Below are 8801 nucleotides of genomic sequence, written 5' to 3'. Positions count from 1 at the left end.
CATCACTTTGCCCTCACATGGGCTACAGCACTTAGGACGTCGGAAATTACATCACTTTGCCCTCATATGGGCTATATCACTTAACAAGCCGGAAGTGTATCCGCCGTGCATTTAACCAAGAATACCCGTGATCCGCCTTGTTCGCGGTCGCCGGATGTCCTTGATGCAGACGTTATAGTCAGGTGCTGGAAGTTTGACTCCCACGACTTTCGGGTTCCACCACGCATGCGTGGAGTTATCCGAGCACACCCGCTATCCGCCTTCTTGTTCGCGATCGCCAGATGTCCTTATTGCAGACGTTATAACCAGGCGCTGCAACTTTCAGGTTCCGCCACGCATGTGTGGAGAGGTCCAACTGGTCACAGTGCCAGCATACCTATTCTACAAGTGCGGCATTCTCAGTTCCGTCATTAGTTCTATTTAGTATCAGCGCCATTTTGCTGTAGTCCATTTACAAATAGTCTGTATTTCTTACAGATGGTGGCCATTTTGTTGTGGTCAGGTGACATCATGTATGTAATATAAATATAGTAAACTATTATTAAAAATCAAAAAAAAAATTAAAGCATCAGAATATAAGCAGTAATATAATCATAATCCATAAAAAAGAAGAATAATTTTTAAAAAAGAGAAATTCATTACTAAAATTAACATTTGGCTAAAATCGACCTACCATCTAAAATCTCAAACAATAGCCATTTTGTTATAGTCTATATTACCCTATTGATACAAAAATTGACCAGCTTACATATAGTGTGAATTAATTATCTTAATAATCTTAATATCTAACACTACATTATATCAGCATACATATATTATAAAATGCAGTGACAAAAAAATCATCGATTAGTACTAATAATAATGTTTGCAACATGGATATTGATATTTTAAATATTAAAAAATTCCTAAAACTTATTAAAAGCCTATTTAAAACTGTACAAAATAACTTAAAAATGGAGTGATCTCATAATTATCATTCAGACCTCTAGGGACCAGGGTGTCTAATTCATAAATCCAGAACATCTCTCTAGATAATTTATTTTCCAAGTCACCACCTCGTTCACCTAAGGTGACATGCTCGATAGCTTTAAATTTTAAAAGTTCTGCATCTGAATTATGAAATAACTTGAAATGTCTGGGGACAATATGTGTTTCTACCTTATTCTTTATGTTACGAATATGCTCTTGTATTCTAATTTGTAATAATCGTTTCGTTTTCCCTATGTATTTAAGCTTACAGGGACATTCTAATACATAGATTACCCAAGTAGTAGTGCAACTAATATATTCCTTTATTTGATAGGTGCGTGAGCCATCACAGGTTTTTAAAGGAGTGGGTTATGGGATGTGCAATTTTACATATATTGCAACGTCCACATTTAAAAAATCCATTGCATGATTTATCCCATAGTCCCTTATTTTTTGGGACCTCCTGCCGTAGCATGCTGGGAGCCAATATATGTTTAAGGTTTCTAGCCCTTTTAAACACTATTTTCGGATTCTCGGATAATAATCCATTCATCTGTAAAATGCCCCAGTGTTTCTTAAATACTTTGCGTATTCGTTGTTCTTCATTTTTATAGGGTGTAATGAAAAGTACTTCTTCCCCCTTTTGTCTTTCTTTCACTCTATATTCTAAAAGACTCATAAGCTCTGTATTGTCAGTTTTAGTGATAGCCTCTTCTAACAGATGAGATGGATACCCTCTCTCTTTAAATCTTTCAACATATGTCACAAGTTGTTCATTACATTGCTCCTTCCTTTTGACCCTACAAAACTGGGAGAAGGGTATATTTGTTTTCCATGCTGATGCATGTCCACTTTTGAAGTGTACATAGGAATTAGTATCCACTGTTTTAATATGACTTTTAGTTTGAACAACATTGTCTTTACTGATTAAAACCAAATCCAAATAATCCATCTCCTATCATTTTTAAATGTAAATGATAGATTATAGGAATTAGTACCGATATAGGGCCTGATTCAGACCCACTCGCGAGCGGCTGTCCGCTCGCAAGTGGGTCGATGGTGTGCACTGCGCATGCGCATGACGGAGGGAGCTCCGTCGTGCGCATGCGCAAGACGCGACGAGCGAAGGACTTTCCTTCGCTCGTTGTGTCTGATCAAAGGGGGCGTGCTGTCGATGTTGATTGACAGCACGCCCCCTTTGGTGGGCGTGCCGGGGGCGTGCCTTCCAGACGGGGGCATTCCCAAGGGAACGCCTACCGTCAGAAGCCGGCCCCACTGACATCACTATTGATGTCAGTGGGAGTGATTTTGGCTCTGATAGAGCCAAAATCACTCCGGGCCTTGCGGTTGAGAAACTCAACCGCAGGCTTCGGCTCGCAGGGGTGATGGTCGCGATGGTCAAGACCATCGCGACCATCAACCTGCACGCTCGTATAGGCTGTGGGTGGTGACTCACAGCTATACGAGCATCCAGGAGAACGCTCCATAATTATGGAGGTGGGCCCTGATTCAGAGCGAGCGCTCTGGTCAGAGCGTCCGGCTCTGAATCAGGGCCATAATTCATAAAATCATGGAATTTCTCTTCTGTACCTTTACAAATGATTGGAAAGGTACAGAAGATCCCGGATGTTGGGATTCTGGCTTCGGCATCTCCACTACTGTTGGTATTCCGGTGCCGGTCTTCTGGCTGGGTAGATGGCATTCCGGTGCCAGGATGCCGCTGTAGGTATAATAACTGCATCCCGCTAAACCACTTAGTCAAACACACTCCTGTTCTCAGTTGTCATCAGTGCCCACCTTCTGCCACTAGCTGCATAACACATCTAGCGATCACCTGAATTGCTGTGTAAGCCTCTACTATTACGAGCATAGGTCCAGACGGCAACTTAAGTACCGTTGAGCATATATAGCTCTAAGGCAGTGGTTCTCAAACTCGGTCCTCAGGACCCCACACAGTTCACGTTTTCCAGGACATCTAGCAGGTGCACAGGTGTATTCATTACTCACTGACACATTTTAAAAGATCTACAGGTGGAGTCAATTATCTCACTTGTGATTCTGTGAGGAGACCTGAAAAACATGCACTGTTTGGGGTCATGAGGACAGAGTTTGAGAACCTATGTTCTAAGGGAACAACGGGGGGCTGTTATTGGCTTAAATACCTCGCTAGAGAGACTCTAGAGGTCTTACACGGGATCATCCAGCTGATCATAACACGGAGGCAAACACTGTTGTGATCCCTAAACCTGGCAAGGACCCTCTTGACCCTGGCTCCGATTGCCCGATTTCATACTTTCTGGCTAAGATTCTAGGGGGTATATTCACTAAAGTGTGGGTTTTTAGAAGTGGAGATGTTGCCCAGAACAACCAATCAGATTATAGCTATTATCTTCTAGAAGGTGCTAGATAAATGTTAATTAGAATCTGATTGGTTGCTATGGGAAACATCTCAATTTCTAAAAACCCGCACTTTAGTAAATATACCACTAGTACTTTGGCTTAACAGGGTAATTGGGGAAGTAGTTCCCTTGGATCAGACAGGTTTTACACCAAGAAAGTCCACTTCTCAGAACTTTAGGAGATTATACTAGGCCGACTCTGTGGCTGATGGGACATTGTTGGTGCCATTGGATGTTGCCAGGGCCCTTGATTCCATGGACTGGCATTATCTCTGGAAAGTTCTGTTTTGCATCAGTATGGGTCCTGAATTTATCTCCTGGGTGAAATTACTGTATTTTTCCCTGGGGCATGTCTGTATTAAGGGCTGTTAGGGGGTCCTTTCACCTCTCTTGGCGGATGAGACAGGCTTACCCACTTTCCCCAAGCCTTTTAGCACTGGCCATTGAGTCTTTGGTGTGTGTTCTGGCAGGGTATGGGAAATTCGGATGCAGCAACAAGTGGACATGCTGCTATTCATGTCTGATGCATCAGAGGCCCTTGCCGCACTTCTCTCAGCGGTTGTCAATTTCTCAGGGCTGCATATTGAATGGAATAAATCTTGTATTTTCTGCAGTCACTCCTTTGGAATGGACTAACAAGTTTAAATATCTGGATCACGACGTCTATGTTCAGCTGCAAATTGATTGTTTAAAATCCAAGTTTAGAACAAACTGTCTGATATAAAAATATTTAGGGATAACTACCATTTTAATCTTTCAGCAGGCCCCTCTTTATATCTCCCCTTTTAGTTTTCGCCTGATTGATAGCTATCTTTCCCTAGTGTTGGTTGGATAAATGGCCTCAAATTAAATTTAGGACCCTATGTAAACGGCAGATTATAGGTGGCCTAGTGCTCCCTAATCTGCCTCTACCACACTGCTTCTAAGATGGTTCAATTAAGGGGGTAGTTTTTGGGTGGGGGGAGCCAGGATCTACATACGTTTCTGGAGCACAATGTTTCCAGAGGGCATTCCCCATTACAACTCTTACTTGATGGTGCTGCCCCAGAGGATCACACACTTTGGAAGCAAGATCTTGCCTTGGAAAGGGGGAGGGGTTGTTTGATTAGCCCTTCTCTTAGAGAACTGGCCCTGTTAGATAGTGGTCCTCTATGGTTTTGTTGGGGGGGTCTCTTCTCTTCAACATTTGTATAGTAATGGGGTTCATAAAATCTTTGAAACCTTAAGGTTAATTATGGGGTCCCAAATCATATGGTCTTCCAATATCTGCATTTCCGCCATTCCTGTTTTCCTCTCACCCTCTTCTGTTTGCCCCTTACCCTAATAAGATCCTGTTGCAAATGTGTATTGAAAAAAATGTTGGTTTCCAGCATTTACTCCTATTTACTTACTGATAGCCCGGATGCCTCGCTGACGTTGCTTAAGCTAGGTACCCACTATACAATTATTGGGCCGATTTGCCAATATCCAGGTGATTAGCATGTATACTCATGTAGTGTGTAGGCATGATCGTTGTGGCCAAATGCCAATAAAACAGTCCAAAAAACGGCCAGAAACACTAAGCTGCAATTATGGAATCTGTCAGACTCGCAGCTATGAGATGCTTCCACTTTGAAAAATCGTGCAGATTGTTCGACTGAAAATTTGTATACTGTGTAGACAGTGTTAGGCTTAAATGAGGGGAGAACTTGGGGCGATTAGAGAATAAGAGGTGGTCTATGATGCTGGGCAGTTCCCCCCATGTCTGCCACCTCTGCAATGCGGTTTCAGCAGATCGTTTTATTTTTTTTTTATCCTACATAGGGTCTGCCTTACCCCTTAGCTTTTGAGATTTGGAGCTGGAGCCTCTGATGGGTGTTCTCAGTGTTTTGCCCCACAATGCTCTTTTTGGCACCTCCTCTGGGAATACTTTGCTGTCCATCCATTTTGGGCCCAGATCACCAGTTGTTTTGCCAGAACACGGGGTAACATTCCCCTTTTTTAAATCCCAAAAAATGTCTGTCACAGGGTTAACCGTATAACTGGTCAATATATACTTAATGCACTAGTCCTGGCCGTTTGTATTGCCCACACCTGGATGGCCTCTAGGAGGCCCTATGTTTGCTGAATGGCATCAGCTGACAAATGAAGTGTTGGGTTATGAATAATTTTATATATATATATATATATATTATACACACACAGACACACACACACACAAAGAGTAATTGTGTACATAAATACGAATAATGACATTTTTGGAAAGCTTCTACCTGTGCTATTGCTTGGGGAGAGGGGTTCACCCTGTTTATGGGTTCAGTGCTATTTGTTTCTCTCATGTCATCTCTATGCATGTTGTATCACCATCTTGAATACTGAAATCGGGAAATTATATTCTCATTATGGCATGATCACTTGGAAAATAATCTGGGGACAAGGAGATTTGAAGGATTGAACAGGCTCATTTAAGGGATGTATTGTGAGCATATTATGTATAAGATGTTTTGATTGACATGTTGGAATAATGGGAGGTGCCAAACTGCAAAGGTTACCACTTTTCTGACATATTTTGGAATGTTTATGAGTTGGCACCTTGCGACACGGCACTGTAATAAGTATTGTATCATGTGTATGACTCTGTACCTTACAAGTGACATTGATAGACGGCGATCTTCAGATCTTACTCATACCAACCCATTCCCTCTAAACCATCCCTTACATTCTCTACATTTGAAGTCCATGTTATACGCCTCTTCCACCCAGTACACCTCCGAGTAGCTGTCATTTACCGTCCCCCTGGCCCTCCCTCCCTTGACAACTTTGCTTCCTGGCTCCCTCACTTTCTCTCCTCAGACATTTCCTCCATTATCCTAGGTAACTTCAATATTCCAACTGATATCCCCACAGAATCCTCTGCCTCCAAACTCCTCACCCTCACATCTTCACTTGGTCTTTCCCAATGGACCGCCTCACCTTTCCATGTGAGTGGCCATTTGCTTGATCTGGTCTTCACTCACCGATGTGATATTTCTGATCACTCCAATTCCCCATTCCCACTTTCTGACCATCACCTTCTCTCTTTTAACCTGTCCCTCTCTCCTTCCCCTCCTCTACCTCCAAAAGCCACCATTACTAAGTGTAACATTGACGCTATCGACAGTTTCCTTTTCTTGCTTAACTCACTTCTCTCCCCTATCCTCTCCCTATTCTGCCCTGAACAAGCCACTTCCCTATACAACGCCTCCCTTACTTCTGCTCTGGACTCTGTTGCTCCGGCCATCACTACTCACACTCACAGATCTACTCCTCAACCCTGGCATTCCAAATGCACCAGATACCTTCAAGGGTGTCTCGAACCGCCGAGCGACAGTGGAGAAGATCACGTTCTGAGGCAGATTTTCCCCATTTCAAATTTATGCTCTCATCCTATAGTGCGGCTTTCTCCCTCTCTAAACAGTCTTATTTCAAGATCCTCATCTCCTCTCAGTCCTCTAATCCCCAGCGTCTCTTCACCACTTTCAACTCCCTCCTTTGCTCACCCCTCCTCTCCTCCCCTCCTTGCTCTCTTCCCTTGACTTTGCTACCTACTTTACATCTAAAATTGATTCCATACATCAGGACATCATATCCAACCAGTCCCCCAGCTCTCCACCTCCTCCTTTCCCAGATAACCCCTCCCCATCAACTTTACCAGCTCTAACATCCTTCTCCCCTGTATCTGGAGAGGAAGCCATGGCCCTCATCCAGTCCTCGACCCCTTCCACCTACCCCCTTGATCCTATCCCCTTCCGCCTCCTCCGCTTCCTCTCTTTCTGCCTGCTCCCATCTTGCCCACCTCATTAACCTCTCCCTCTCATCAGGCACTGTTCCTTCTGCATTCAAGCATGCCCTTGTCTCCCCCATTCTTAAAAAATCTACCCTTGATCCTAACCTTCTTTCTAACTACCAACCCATCTCTCTCCTCCCTTTTGCCTCCAAACTCCTTGAGCGGATTGTCTACAACCACCTTTCCGCTTTTCTTTCCTCCCACTCCCTCCTTGACCCTTTTCAGTCTGGATTCCGTTCTCTCCACTCCACTGAAACTGCCCTCACGAAAGTCAGCAACGACCTCCTTGCTGCCAAATCCAAAGGCCACTACTCTCTTCTCATTCTCCTTGATCTCTCTGCTGCTTTTGACACTGTGGACCACCCTCTCCTGCTGCGTATCCTTCACTCCCTTGGTCTATGTGACACTGCCCTCTCCCGGCTGTCCTCCTTGGTGTTATCCTGGACTCATCCCTCTCCTTTAAACCACATATCCAGAATCTTTCACAGTCTTGTCGTTTCCATCTCAAAAATATTTCTAAGATTAGACCCTATCTCACCCAGGATGCTACTAAAACCCGCATACACTCACTGGTCATCTCCAGATTGGACTACTGTAACCTCCTCCTATCTGGCCTCCCCAAATCCCATCTCTCTCCTCTCCAGTCTATCCTTAATGCTGCTGCACGGCTTATCTTCCTCTCCAAACGCTCTACATCTATACATCTCTGATCTCATCTCCCTTCACTCTCCTCTCCGCTCTCTTCGTTCAACGAATGCACGCCGCCTTTCATGTCAGCTGATTACTTCCTCCCACTCCTGCCTCCAAGATTTTGCCCGCACTGCTCCCCACCTCTGGAACTCTCTCCCACTCCCCATCAGACTCTCCACCTCTTTGCAATCCTTCAAACAGGCTCTTAAGACCCACTACTTCATCAAAGCCTTCCAGCTATCATTCTAACTCCCTGCTACATGCTCCTTCCTCCCCATCTACCCCAGCTGTGTCAAACCTGTTTGTCTTCCCCCTCCCTTTTAGAATGTAAGCTCTTACGAGCAGGGCCCTCTACCCTCTTGTGCTTCTCCCTACTTTAGTTTCATCTACTTCTTACTCACCAATAGGGCACCTAACACTTGGTTGCTTATGCTCGGTTGCTTATCTGGGTGTTATGGTCGCTAAAGTAGCAATTTATAGATTATCCATGTCCAGGTCCTGTATTGTATTGTACTGTAAGTCGCTTGTCTACATTTATGTACTTTGTAAGGCGCTGCGGAACACTTGCGGTGCCATATAAATTATAATAATAATCTTGTTTTGGTGATACATTCTACTTTGATTGTTCTCATCCTTCATTTGGATCTTTTGTATACAATTTTGCATTGCTTTTCTCTGTCATGGCACTAGATTTTTACTGTATTTTCTTAATTTGTGTTGCATGGAATTGGTGGGAGGGTTTACTAATTGTATGTTATGTACCCTCTACTTGTAAAATCTTAAATTTGATTTAAAAAAAATAAAAATTATGAACTCAAGTATATGGATAGATCCATTCAACTCAGAGCGTGGGCAAATATCCCCTTTTGTCTCCATGTATGCAATTATGGGCCAACACTCTTTCAAGTTGACATTGATCTTATTAATGCGGGACAAAG

Source organism: Taudactylus pleione, unplaced genomic scaffold (assembly GCF_031769625.1).
Source record: "Taudactylus pleione unplaced genomic scaffold, aTauple2 ptg000043l, whole genome shotgun sequence".
NCBI classification, from domain to species: domain Eukaryota; kingdom Metazoa; phylum Chordata; class Amphibia; order Anura; family Myobatrachidae; genus Taudactylus; species Taudactylus pleione.
This window is presented reverse-complemented; position numbering follows the sequence as displayed.